The sequence below is a fragment of the Schistocerca piceifrons genome, chromosome X (genome assembly GCF_021461385.2).
Source record: "Schistocerca piceifrons isolate TAMUIC-IGC-003096 chromosome X, iqSchPice1.1, whole genome shotgun sequence".
In the NCBI taxonomy this organism is placed as follows: Eukaryota; Metazoa; Arthropoda; class Insecta; order Orthoptera; family Acrididae; genus Schistocerca; species Schistocerca piceifrons.
The window spans coordinates 259342476-259357822 of record NC_060149.1 but is presented as its reverse complement, the minus strand read 5'-3'; positions in this window follow the sequence as shown (position 1 = coordinate 259357822).

The window sequence follows — 15347 nt, the reverse complement described above, 5'->3', positions numbered from 1 at the left end:
AAATGGCTCTGAGCACTATGGGACTTAACTTCTAAGGTCATCAGTACACATTTCGTAGCTATAGAAGTAGCAGTTTTTGAGAGAGAAAACGTTTTAGTCGTAAAAACAGGGCGTTTTAGTCCAGATTACAAAAAGGGAAAGTATTCCATCAGCACAAACAGGGAACCGAAATGGCTACTCATTTGGTCGCCTCCCAAACTAACGATTTTTCTCGGCTATTTCGGTAGCATATTACCGCAGCGATAACTCCCCATTTGCATCACTTCGACGTATTATGACTGCACAGCTGTTTTCTCCGTGTCTTGTTTGTGATGGATCCGCTATCAGAATAGATGTACCTGTTTCCCTAAACCTGCAGGTCCTACAAGTACAAAGATTTTAGTGATGTTATGTAACGGCATAGCAACCACAAAAATAATATGGTTCAAATGGCTCTGAGCACTATGGGACTTAACTTCTAAGGTCATCAGTCCCCTAGAACTTAGAACTACTTAAACCTAACCTAAGGACATCACACACGTCCATGCCCGAGGCAGGATTCGAACCTGCGACCGTAGCGGTCCCGCGGATCCAGACTGTAGCGCCTTTAACCGCTTGGCCACCCCGGCCGGCATAAAAATAATACACCATGGAAAAAAGTTCCTACTTATTTGGTCGCCTCTCAAATAAACATTTTTCCTCGGTAACATCTGTGGGAGACACTTTCCGCGATGCTGATATTGCAGTTACGTAGATTACTTAGAGTTACGCAGAGTATTTGATACACTACTGGCCATTAAAATTGCTACATCACGAAGATGACGTGCTACAGACGCGAAATTTAACCGACAGGAAGAAGATGCTGTGATATGCAAATAATTAGCTTTTCAGAGCATTCACACAAGGTTGGCGCCGGTGGCGACACTTACAACGTGCTGACATCATGAAAGTTTCCAACCGATTTCTCATACACAAACAGCAGTTGACTGGCATTGCCTGGTGAAACGTTGTTGTGATGCTTCGTGTAAGGAGGAGAAATGCGCACCATCACGTTTCCGACTATGATAAAGGTCGGATTGTAGCCTATCGCGATTGCGGTTTATCGTATCTCGACATTGCTGCTCGCGTTGGTCGAGATCCAATGACTGTTAGCAGAATATGGAATCGGTGGGTTCAGGAGGGTAATACGGAACCCCGTGCTGGATCCCAACGGCCTCGTATCACTAGCAGTCGAGATGACAGGCATCTTATCTGCACGGCTGTAACGGACCGTGCAGCCACGTCTCGATCCCTGAGTCAACAGATGGGGACGTTTGCAAGACAACAACCGTCTGCACGAACAGTTCGACGACGTTTGCAGCAGTATGGACTACTAGCTCGGAGACCATGGCTGCGGTTACCCTTGATGTTGCGTCACAGACAGGAGCGCCTGCGATGGTGTACTCAACGACGAACCTGGGTGCACGAATGGCAAAACGTCATTTTTTCGAATGAATCCAGGTTCTGTTTACAGCATCATAATGGTCGCATCCGTGTTTGGCGACATCGCGTTGAACGCACGTTGGAATAGTGTATTCGTCATCGCCATACTGGCGTATCACCCGGCGTGATGGTATGGGGTGCCATTGGTTACTCGTCTCGGTCCCCTCTTGTTCGCATTGACGGCACTTTGAACAGTGGACGTTACATTTCGGATGTGTTACGACCCGTGGCTCTACCCTTCATTCGATCCCTGCCAAACCATACATTTGAAGAGGATAATGCACGACCGCATGTTGCAGGTCCTGTACGGGCCTTTCTGGATACAGAAAACTTTCGACTGCTGCCCTGGCCAGCACATTCTCCAGACCTCACAACAATTGAAAACGTCTGGTCAATGGTGGCCGAGTAACTGCCTCGTCACAATACGCCAGTCACTACTCTTGATGAACTGTGGTATCGTGTTGAAGCTTCGTGGGCAGCTGTACCTGTACACGCCATCCAAGCTCTGTTTGACTCAATGCCCAGGCGTATCAAGGCCGTTATTACAGCCAGAGGTGGTTGTTCCGGGTACCGATTTCTCAGGATCTATGCACGCAAATTGCGTGAAAATGTAATCACATGTCAGTTCTAGTATAATATACTTGTCCAATGAATACCCGTTTATCATCTGCATTTCTTCTTGGTGTAGCAATTTTATTAGCCAGCAGTGTATGTGAGGAGTGATGGAATGATACTGAGGACACCGGTGACTAAGAAATCGATGACGAAAACAGAGCGTGTGAAAAATCACGCCGTCTATCTGGTAGCATCCAACCTAACTGAATAGAGGACGATCTAATGTTATCAAATAACCTATTGCTACACACAAGCGCTATCTGATCAAAAGTATCTAGCACCCCAAGGCAATGCGAAATTGATCGATAGATGTCACGAGAGGTGGGGCTGCCAGTATAAAAGGAGTCAAGGAGTATTGCTTTGTCTTTGGAGAAGCAGTGATAGCAGAATGGGTCGGTCAGGAGAGCTCGTGGCTTCGAACGTAGAGTATTTATTGTATGTTACCCGAGCAACAAATCCACCACGGTCATTTCAACCCTTCTAAAGCTGCTCAAAGCGACTGTTCGTGATGCGATTGCGAAGTAGAAACACGAAGGAACAACCACAGCTAAAGCAGAACCAGGCGGACTTCAGGTACTAACGGCTAGGGGCCGTCGAGCACAGCGGAAGATGGTTGTAAAAATGGCATGGAACCAGAGGAAGGAGTCACTAGTGAGTTCCAAAGTGCTATGATCAGCCCACCTAGCACAATGAGTGTGCTAGGGAGTTAAAAAGAATGGGCTACAATGGTCGAGCAGCTCCTCATGAGCCACACATTCTATGGTCGGTGATAAGCGACTCTGGAGGTATTGCAAAGAGGGACGCCATTGGACAGTGGAGGACTGGAAACGAGTTATTTAGAGTGATGAATCATGCTATACTCTGTGGCAATCCGATGGAAGGGTTTGGGTTTGGTGAACGTCTGCAGAACGTTACCTACCATCATGTGTAGCGCCAACAGTGAAGTATGGTGGAGGCTATAGTTTATGGTAAGGGGGAATTTATCGTGATTAGGGGGTAGTCCCCTTATTCAGTTTAAGGGAACGCTAAATTCGTTATATATAAGGAAATTTTATATATAATATATATAAGCACATTATATATAAGCACATTTAGAGCACTGTGCAGCATATGCAGTAGAAGAACAGTTCGGAGACGCTGACTGGTTGTATCACCATAACAATCAACCCTGTCATGAAGTAGCACCTGTGAGACAACTGTTCGTGGACAATAACATACATGAAAGGACTGGCCTCCCCAGAATTCCGACCTGAACCAAATGCAACACCTTTGCGGTTAGTTAGTGCATCGACTTCTCTCCAGCCCAGAGCGTCCAACATGTTCTACATCTACATCTACATGGATAATGTGCAAATCACATTTAAGTGCCTGGCAGAGGGTTCATCGAACCACCTTCACAATTCTCTATTACTCCAATCTCGTATAGCGTGCGGAAAGAATGAACACCTATATCTTTCCGTACGAGCTCTGATTTCCCTTATTTTATCGTGGTGTCAACAAAATATTTTCGCTTTCGGAGGAGAAAGTTGGTGCTTGGAATTTCGTGAGAAGATACCGTCGCAACGAAAGACGCCTTTCTTTTAATGATGTCCAGCCCAAATCCTGTATCATTTCTGTGACACTCTCTCCCATATTTCGCGATAATACGAAACGTGCTGTCTTTCTCTGAACTTTTTCGATGTACTCCGTCCGTCCTGTCTGGTAAGGATCCCACACCGCGCAGCAGTATTCTAAAAGAGGACGGACAGGCGTAGTGTAGGCAGTCTCCTTAGTGTCCCGCCAATAAAACGCAGTCTGGTTAGCCTTCCCCACAACATTTTCTATTTGTTCCTTCCAATTTAAGTTGCTCGTAATTGTAATACCTAGGTATTTAGTTGAATTTACGGCTTTAAGATGAGACTGATTTATCGTGTAACCGAAGTTTAACGAGTTCCTTTTAGCACTCATGTGAATGACCTCACACTTTTCGTTATTTACGGTCAACTGCCACTTTTCGCACCATTCAGATATCTTTTCTAAATCGTTTTGCAGTTTGTTTTGATCTTCTGATGACTTTAGTAGTCGATAAACGACAGCGTCATCTGCAAACAACCGAAGACGGCTGCTCAGATTGTTTCCCAAATCGTTTATATAGATAAGGAACAGCAAAGGGCCTATAATACTACCTTGGGGAACGCCAGAAATCACTTCTGTTTTACTCGATGAGTTTCCGTCAGTTACTACGAACTGTGACCTCTCTGACAGGAAATCACAAATCCAATCACATAACTGAGACGATATTCCATAAGCAAGCAATTTCACTACGAGCCGGTTGTGTGGTACAGTGTCAAAAGCCTTACGGAAATCCAGAAATACGGAATCGATCTGAAATCCATTGTCAATAGCACTCAACACTTCATGTGAATAAAGAGCTAGTTGTGCTTCACAGGAACGATGTTTTCTAAACCCATGTTGACTGTGTGTCAATAGACCGTTCTCTTCGAGCTAAATCATAGTGTTCGAACACAATATATGTGCCAAAATCCTGCTGCATATCGACGTTAACGATAGGGCCCTGTAATTTAGTGGATTACTCCTACTCCCTTTCTTGAATATTGGTGTGACCTGTGCAACTTTCCAGTCTTTGGGTACGGATCTTTCGTCGAGCGAACGGTTGTATATGATTGTTAAGTCTGGAGCTAATGCATCAGCATACTCCGAAAGGAACATAATTGGAATACAGTCTGGACCAGAAGACTTGCTTTTATTAAGTGATTTATGTTGTGTAACTAGTCCGAGGATATTTACTTCTACGTTTCTCATGTTGGCGGCTGTTCTCGATTCGAATTCTGGAATATTTATTTCGTCTTCTTTTGTGAAGGCATTTCGGAAGGCTGTGTTTAGTAACTCTGCTTTGGCAGCACTGTCTTCGATAGTGTTTTGTGATTATTGTGGTGGAGGGGGTAAGGATTTAAAGCTCTTGGCTCCAGCACGATTTAAATTAAACGTTGTCATAAGAAGAAGATGTTTGCTCTTCGCCCACGTCACTAAGGTCACCACATTTGGCAGAGCGTGTCTTACTTTCCAGCCCGTAAAAAAATGCAGATTTCTGAACACTGAAGATCTATTGTATTGCTTCTATGACTCTGTAACGCTCGAAAAGAAGCCTCTTACTTCAAATGCTTTCCAAAATTTTAGACTAGGAAATTATTCTATGCAGATATATGAGCTCTTCAGTTTGAACAATGATATATGAACTGTAAGCTTAATTTCGCGCTTAGTGAACAGGTGAACTGACTTCGCTTTCCACGTCGTATTTCTCTCTTGCTTTCAACGCGATTCGCTAAGTGAATATCTCGTCACCAGATATAATTTTTATTCTCAGTTACTCCAGCCTGGAGACAATCCGTCAGCAAAATGGCTTCTGAAACTAGAAGAACGATCGCATACTTCTGCCTGCAAACGCTTTAGTTTTGAGTTCTTTCAATTATCCAGCCACACAGGGCGGGAAGGAGAGAGGAGAGATCACCGTCTGAACATGATCACCAGTTTGCTGAGTACTCCTCGAGTAAATCTAGCTTTCTTCCTTTATGGGTATTATACAACATCTCTATGCAGCGCTCACCCCGTGTATTTCTCCATAGAGTTGTGTGCACTCAAAGCTGTTCTGTTCTGGGAATGCGCATGTTCTCAAAAGCGTACATCAAAGGTGCAGCCCGTCTGGCTGAAATAGCAACGATCGCAGTCATCTCAGTTGGTCTTGTAAATACTCGAATTACTAAACGTATTAGGTTTTGGGTCTGTTCGGTGTTGCAAGCGTGTCCTAAGCGAATTCGTTGTCTGGAAAGCACGATTTATTTGAGGAATTAGAGATACACAGTTGTATGAAGAGGACTCCTGACGAGTATTAAATGAGCAGAAAGAATTTAACCAGAACAATTTTCTTGTATTTTTGATGAGTGCCTGTAGAGTTTTTGGCAAGTTATATTGATGGTAGACCGTAACATCTCCGGCACGAGGTTGTCAGCTTCCGCTGGTGTCTACCGCCATCTAGCTGCGACTGCGCGTGTGACTGCAAGCCGGCATCGCATTTACTCGATTCGTTGTGGCGCTACATTTGCATCAGCTGTTTTCTCGCTGTGGTTGATAATTCGATTTTGTAATGTGTTACAATGGCAATGTAATCATTGTAATATCTTGTGCTAACAGGCCATACTGCTTTTTCACTTTCTGATTGTAATTTGCTGTTTCTTTTCTGCTTGTAATTTGCTTGTTTTTAATATTGACTCGAGTTTCTGTCTTCTGTTTCTATAGTTAGTTTTGTTTGCCAAGTTAATTTAAATGTTGTTGTGCCCTATCTACAACAAATGTAACTATGTTCTCTTTTATTGCTTTTTATTGGTAGATCTATGTTCCTGTATGTACTTAGGCGCCACCTGTACGTTCTCCTGTCAACTTTCGCTTCGGCCCGACCGAGTGCATACAGAAGTCATTTTTCTTATGACTTTGAGTGGGTGCTTGTCAAGTTAGCCCAACTGGATACACAAACAGTGTAACGATGGCATTTTTATAATTTAGCTTTGACTATGATTTTATTATCCATGGTATGTTCTTCGCTATAGCTTTTTCATAGCTTTTAACTTTAGATTTAATGTTCTACTGTTTGGTATACGTTTGTATGATTCGTGGGTTCCTACAGCTGTAGATACAGTCTCATTTTTATTATGCTGTTACAACGAAAAAAAATTTCGGTGAACTTGCGTATTATACAAATACTAGTTATTGCACAATATTTTTCTTACTGATACATCTAATTTTTGTTCAGCTTGCGTCTCATACGACCGTGGTACGTTTTAAAGAAATTTCCCGCGGTGAAACACTTTAAAGCTGCATGTAGCTCTTTCGGGTAGCATTTAACTATGATGTTCGCTCCAACGTCATTTGCAGACTTTTCCAGTATGAGTGATAGGTTATTAGGTTTGTTTATCTTTCCTTCGGGCATTTTAAACTTGAAGATTACTTTCTAATGTTTTTGCGTATTCTTACAGGTATAGAATCAGTTTCATGTTTGTTGCTGCTGTCACCACTAAATTCTTCATTTAACTCGCCACATACCAGATATAGCAAAAAAAAAAAAAAAACAACCAATGGAAAGAGTAACATGGGCATTTCAAAGACTTAACAATCCTCCATTAAAACATGCAATCGGTAAAAAAATACAACTGTTAGAAGTTGAGCTCCAGTCTTTGAACTGCGCAGTAGTTTGTATTGCTGAGCACTGGTGTAGAGACCCAGAAATCCAACATGTAGTATTATCATTATATGAAAGGGCAAACTCTTACTGCAGAACTACTTCAAGGGATGGAGGATCATGCATTTATATCAGAAAAGGAACACAGTTCAAATCAAGACATGACCTCAGTACAGTAAGTGAAGACAAATACTTTGAAATATCAGCTATTGAATTAACAGGGCATGGTATCACCAAGAAATTAATCATTTTGTGTATAGATCTTCCAGTGGTAGTGTGGACACTTTTTTTCAATAAATTAACAGAAGTTCTAGATAAAGTCAACGTAATTCTGTGTGGGGACATTAACCTCAACACTAGTATCATAAATGAATCCAGCAGCACCTTCATAAATATTCTTCAAAGTTTTGGCACATCCCTATTGGTCCATAGCGCAACAAGGGTTACTACAATGACTGCATCAGTAATTGACCATGTGGCCACAAATATGGACAGGGAAAAACGTGATGTAGTTGTAAAAGATATCGGACTATCAGACCATCTCTCTCAAATATCAAATAACAATAGTAAAATCAGGCATCAAATCATTCCCTAAACTACAAACCTACAAAAGGTATCTATCAGAAATCGAAATAAAAGATTTTTCAAAAGAACTAGAAAAACAAAGCTGGGATGAAGTGTATAACGAAACCAATGTGAATATGAAACTCTCCAGATTGTTTAAATTGAACTTTGAAAAGGCATTTCCAAAAGTACGCATGTCTGTATCAACATCTTACAAAAACAGATGGATAATAGCAGGTATTAAGAAGTCCGCACAAACACTTAAACACCTCAGTTCCATGAATAAGATTAGCAATGACCCAGAATTCTTAAATTTCTATCATAGATACAAAAAGATCTATAGGAAGGTGCTGACTGCTGCAAAAAAAGTCATTTAATGACAAAATAATATATAATGTAGAGAATAAAAGCAGAGCAGTCGGGGATTTTATAAAAAAGGAAATGGAGAGAGGCGAACAAACACAGAATAACATACTGATAAGGGAGGGGGATAAAGTAATAAATGACCCACAAAACTTAGCAAACTATGTAAACTAGCACTTTTCAAGTACTGTAGACAAGTTATAGCAAAAAATTCCCCAAAACAAATATAACACCTATAAATAATGTTGCACTAAATACAATAATGTTACTTCCAATCACAGAGAATGAAGTCAATAAAACTGTTCAAAAACTAAAAAATAAGAAGTCAGTAGGCTTAGATGAAGTACTAATGTATGTACTGAAACAATGCATAGGGATTATACTAGGCCCCTTAACAAATATAATAACTGAATCCTTCACATCGGGAACATTTCCAGAGCAGTTAATACAGTTTGCTTAAGAAAGGTGATGCAGAAGACATAGAAAATTCCCAGCCCATTTTCCTGCTGTCAGCATTCTCAACAATAATAGAAGAAATTATGAAAGACAGATTAATGAATTACCTGGATAAATACAAACTTTTAAGCGAATCAAAGTTTGGTTTCCGAAGTGGCAAAAATATGGAGTCAACCATAGTAGAATTCACAAAAGTTGTAATTGATGCTCTTGATAAAGATCAGTGTGTCACAGGCATATTTTTGGATCTTTCTAAGGCGTTTGATACAGTTGACCACAAGATTCTACTATATAAATTAGAAGCATTTGGAATAAGATGGGTAGCTAATGACTGGTTTCGATCATACCTAGCAGATAGGGTACAAAGAGTAGAGATAACACGTACTTCACATAGATCTAAACATTTAGTAAAACACTTATCAGAACCAAAATACATTAATAAAGGGGTTCCGCAAGGTAGCGTATTAGGACCAATACTATTCCTGATATACATCAATGACTTTCCCAGTAGTGTTACCCATGGTGAAAAAATTCTCTTCGCTGATGACAGCAATATTACTCCTTGCTGAGAAAACAAATGAAACTCTCAAGGAAATTTATGATTGGTCAATAAGCAATAAAGTGAAATTGAACATAAAGAAAACTAATGCCATGAATTTCAGTTCTAAGAGAAAAAAATGACAATGTTAATTTAAATGTAGATGGCACCTCTGTAGACTGTGTAACAAATGCAAAATATCTAGAAATGAATATTGATTCTCAGTTGAAGTGGTGTGAACACACAAAGGTACTTGCAAACAGAATGTCATCAGCATGTTATGCCCTTAGAATCCTATCATCAGTGTTTAACATGCAGTTTCTTTTAGTTACATGTTACTCATATGCACACTCAGTTCTTAGCTGTGACATTCTTTTTTGGGGAACATACGCACAAAATGTGAACACGATTTTCAAACTCCAGAAAAGTGCCATAAGAATAATAACAAAAAATACTAGTCGAGCTCATTGTAAAGATCTGTTCAAAACACTGGGGATTTTAACTGCTTCATGTGAATACATTTACCAGTCAGTTGTACACATAAAAAATAACATTGGTAATTATTGCACTAACAGCTCTGCCCATGACCATGCAACAAGAGACAGACTGAACTTACATTTACCAAGAAAAAATAAACATAAAACTCAAAACAGCGTTTACTACCAAGGAATAAAACTGTATAATAAATTACCAAAAGAGATTAAAGAAATTGCAAAAATGCACTTATTTAAAAGGGCAGCTAAAAAGTACCTGCTACGCAGTACATTTTACACATTGAAGGATTACTTAGCTAAAACAGAGTAGGGGTTTGATAAAAATGTTATACAAATAAATAATAATGTTTATAAAATATCCACCATTCCACATAACACCTTCACTTTATGTTTTTTCCTTCTTTTTTCCTTTCTAGAAATACTTACCCCCAAGCTATGCATAGCGCAATACTAACACCTCTTCCTCTTTCTGAGTTCAGCATCTCACTCATTATGGAGGGATGCTCACTCAGTTTTTCGGGATAGCAAATGGGAATTTGCGATATGCGATACAGAAAATGGCCCAGAGATCACCAGTGTGTGTGTGTGTGTGTGTGTGTGTGTGTGTGTGTGTGTGTGTGTCTGTAGTGAGTGAAGTGTTATGAAACAATGTGCATATAGTGTGTTCAGTGACTGATAGTGAGATATGAGTGAACAGTGTGGCAGTATATTATTCAATAAGTTATTTGTAAAAAAAAGTATTATATACCAGGAGTAAATCTAATGATTGTCTCTAACTAGAAGTCTGTAAATATATGTTTATACGAATTAGCTTATTTTAAATTGGTCTAAACTTGTAAATACTTTGACATGTCCTATATCCTTGTAAAAGAGCTCTACAGATGAATAAAGCTACTACTACTGCTACTACTACTCTTATACCAGTGCAAGTTATTGCATGATATGGTTGTTGCAGGTGCATCCAGTTTTTGTTCATCGTGCGTCTAAAGCGAGCATGGTACGTTTAAAACAAAATTCTGTTCTTTAACACTGTAAAGTTACCTGTGATTCACGTTCATATAACATTTCATTTGATGTTCATTCCGTACGTTAGATGCTGTCTTTTATACTATGAATTACAGGCTATTCGCTTCGTACTTGTGTTTACTTCAGACATTTTAAGCTTGAAGTTTACACTTAAAAAAAAAATAAATGAAATAAATCATTTTTCTAAGGTAATTTTGTGTTTTTGTGTTTGTTTGCAGATTTGAGGATGTTTGTATTGGGAACTGAAACTAGTTCAGTCATAATATTTTACCTTTTATATATACACGCAATCTAAGCGATTAAAAGATTTCTTTACATTTAACAAACTACATAAGATTACTTTCCCCCTTCCCTGACAATGCCAAGCATTACTAAATTGTTTGATTTTGAACTATATTCTTTCGTGTCCTGAAATGCTACACTTATCAAAAGATTCTGCTATTCACTGTAGAAAGGCCTCACCGCCGTGTATGACTCAGCCTATTGGCCCACTCTGCAAGACGACCGAGCCGGTTGTCCTCAGACTCCGAGAAACGTGACGTCAGAAGCGTGCTTACATTCCCAAGAGTCTGCCTTACGAGAAATGCATCGAGAATTTCTCGAGTTTCTCGAGACAAGCGGTCTCATTTCCCATGCCTACCTGGTAGTCTTGCTGAGCTTCTATCTGGGCGACTCATGCTGCGTACACAGTGGCACCAAAAAAGATAAGCAGGTTCTGTCGCCAGAGGTCGCCCGATAACATCGGCCGACAGCTTGGTCACAGTGCGTCCAATTTCAGCCATCAATTTTTGACGTATCAGGGTGGCTCAAAAATGGCTCTGAGCACTATGCGACTTAACTTCTGAGGTCATCAGTCGCCTAGAACTTAGAATTAATTAAACCTAACTAACCTAAGGACATCACACACATCCATGCCCGAGGCAGGATTCGAACCTGCGACCGTAGCGATCGCTCGGCTCCAGACTGTAGCGCCCAGAACCGCACAGCCACTCCGGCCGGCGTATCAGGGTGGTTAGCAGTCATCTCTAACATACAACTGTCTCGAAAGGAACGTGGCTAGTACTGTACACTCTTTCCTTAGTTACTGGAATAACCAGAAATTTTTTCAAGTCTATGAGATGAAGAGAAAAACTTTCTATTACATACTCGAGATGATTCATGATGACATTGAAAAGCAAGATTACAAACACTCTGCACAATTTCAAATAAATTAAGCAAAACACACATATGTCAACTAACTTTCAATAACTGTCTTCAGCATATACATGAAAGACAAACATAAATTTTAAAATAAGGTATCCTGATCACCTAAAGCACTGAACAGTAGAAAAACATACAGCACACATTTGCAAAACTACCTCATATAACAGAATCACCAATCTACTGACTTAAAGATAGCTATAACCAGTAGATACTTCGTGAATACAACCGTCTAGATTGCTTATTAAATTTTCTTTATTTATTACGACGTTTCGGCTATTGCAGTTATCAGATATCTACAATTAAGATGAGAGGAATATAAAGAGAGATAGGCGTTTTTTAATGCAATAAGCTAATAAAATATCATAAATTAAAAGGACAAAAACATTTTTAAAGGTACATTCACCAAAAAATGTGTCCTTTTAAAGGCTTGATCTGTGTCAGTACTAAAACCCATGCTAGCTCTTTATGTTCGTTTCATATTAACTGCAAATATCAGATAATGGCACTAGCCGAAACATCGTAATAAATAAATAAATTTTAACATGCAATTTAGACGGTTTTATTCATGAAATATTCACAATGATCGCGGGATCATACAGGAAATTCATTTCCTTTATTAATAAGCAATATACAACGAACACCCTAATAACTTGGTTAAAAAAAAAAAGTCAACGATGCAAGTTTTAGTCGACAGGTGTCGCTAGTATTAGGGACGTTGCCTTCAAATTTTATTTCCTTATTTAATGTTTTTCTTGTCTCTTCATACTTGTGAAAAGACAGATCGCCTTTAAAAGACGAACATTCAAAGTTACATTATAAAACTTTTGGTGAGTGTACCTCCAAACATGTTTTTTAACATTTTAATTTATTATCTTTTGCTAGCTCTTTATGTTCGTTTCATATTAACTGCAGATATCAGATAATGGCACTAGCCGAAACATCGTAATAAATAAATAAATTTTAACATGCAATTTAGACGGTTTTATTCATGAAATATTCACAATGATCGCGGGATCATACAGGAAATTCATTTCCTTTATTAATAAGCAATATACAACTAAAACTCACAAGCCACAACCCAAAAAAGTTCCCTACAGTAACTTTAAGCATCAAAATTAGCATACGCCACCTTAATCACTTGAACACACAACTTCTTGAGGCTATAATCTAGACCCAAAATTTTTTATACTAGCCTGTGTTGCAGATGACATGCTGCACAAAGTATAGACATGAGGCTGAAATTGTTACAGGCAGCTACAGAACATATATAATATGATACAAGATAACGTTCAATACATTATTATTGAATTTTTAAGTTGTTCGAAACCTGTGGTTTCGAGTATAGTAGCAGTTTCAGATGATACATTCCGAGACATGTCCCTGTTATATGTTTCTCATCCTCAGGATGCCACAGACTCCTCCTTTCTCGTACTAATTTTTTAAGTTTCTCTCAAACGTGGGCCGATTTGACGGAAGGTAACAAACTGATCTGAATTCCACCCAAAGTCGTCCGAAGTCTGTACGTTTGGGCGTTGAGATCGGTTTCACAGAAACCATGTACGTACTGGTGTACTGATTCGAAAAGATTGACCTTCTTTGGACGATGTCGGTCGTCGGCGGAAGCGCTCGATGTCAGTGCAATTGTGACAGCAGAAACGGTCACTGGTCCGTTTGACAAGTTAATAGAGATCAGTAGGCGTTCGGTGGAGCGTAACTCATTCACCTCATTACAGTGGGCGGTGTGCGGGGGTTGCAGCGCATACTGAGATATCTGAAATGAAGTATGTCCCTGTAGCACTGCTTAAGTGCGTGCTCTCTCGCGTATACAGAAAGCATAGCTATCGACTGAAGACATAATGGTCTCAACTGCTCGTGCCCGCGAACAGGCATACAACACGCGTCAGGAAACACACTATACGCTGACGGAAGGAAGACTGGAGTTTAGCACCGATGAGGTTGTTAGAGATGGAGTGCATTCTCAGGTGGGAAAGGCATGAGGAAGGAAACAGACTATGTCCGTCTCAAAGGAAACATCCCAACGTTCAGATTAACTGATTCAAGTAAACTACGGAAAACATTAATCTCCATGGCTGAACGAGAATTTGAACCTCATTCCTCCCAAATACGAAACCAATGGACGTCACCTTGTTGAACTGACCATCTTGTCGAAGTAATTGATGGGAAATCAGATAAGTAAAACAGAAGTGATATCAGGCGTTCCCCAAAAAAGTGTTATAGGCCCTCTGCTGTTTCTAATCTGTGCAGACGATGTGGGACACAATGTGAATAGCCCTCTTAGACTGTTTGTAGATGATGCTTTCATTTACCGTCCAGTAAATCATCAGGAGATCAATACGAATTGCAAAATAATTTATACAAGTTATCTGCATGATGCTATAAGTGGCAGTTGGCTCTGAACAGTAAAAAGTGTGTGATCCGCCACGTGAGTATTAAAAGGAATCCATTAAATTTCTCTTACACTATGAATAATACAAATTTAAAGGTTGTCCATTCTGTAAGTCGACGTGGATTAGGTAGTCTAAGTGTATGCTAAATGGCCCTGTTATTTAACATAAATTAATTAGACACCCTCCTAAATAATGAATTAGGAATTCAATGACTTCTGACTGAAACAAGAATCACAATTAATTCAGTTTATTACATTAAAGTGATTCATAAATCACTTGAGAAGCATAAGCTATTCTAAAGTAGAACCTTGACACATCTGAGCAAAGGGTCTTGGTAAGATTCTAACAATGCCGCACCAAAATGAAACGACTACGTTCACAAAGTTGTACCGTTACTGTCGTGAGATAAGTATAAGAGAGATATAGCGCTAGAGAAGGGAATAGATACTATCACAAAGCTGTACCGTTATTGTCGTGACATTAGTATAAAAATAGAGATAGCGCTAGAGAAGGGAATATATTGCATCTGTGGCCGGAGTTGAAAGTATATTGATCATACGAATAGGAAAGAAAGTCTTCAGAGTGAAGTTTGAGGTTACTGAAATTCTACACTACTGACCATTAAAATTGCTACTCCACGAAGATGATGTGCTACAGACATGAAATTTAACCGACAGGAAGAAGATGCTGTCATATGCAAATGATTAGCTTTTCAGAGCATTCACACAAGGTTGGCGCGGGTGGCGACACCTACAACGTGCTGACATGAGGAAAGTTTCCAACCGATTTCTCATACACAAACAGCAGTTGACCGGCTTTGCCTGGTGAAACGTTGTTGTGATGCCTCGTGTAAGGAGGAGAAATGTGTACCATCACGTTTCCGACTTTGATAAAGGTCGGATTGTAGCCTATCGCGATTGCGGTTTATCGTATCGCGACATTGCTGCTCGCGTTGGTCGATATACAATGACTGTTAGCAGAATATGGAA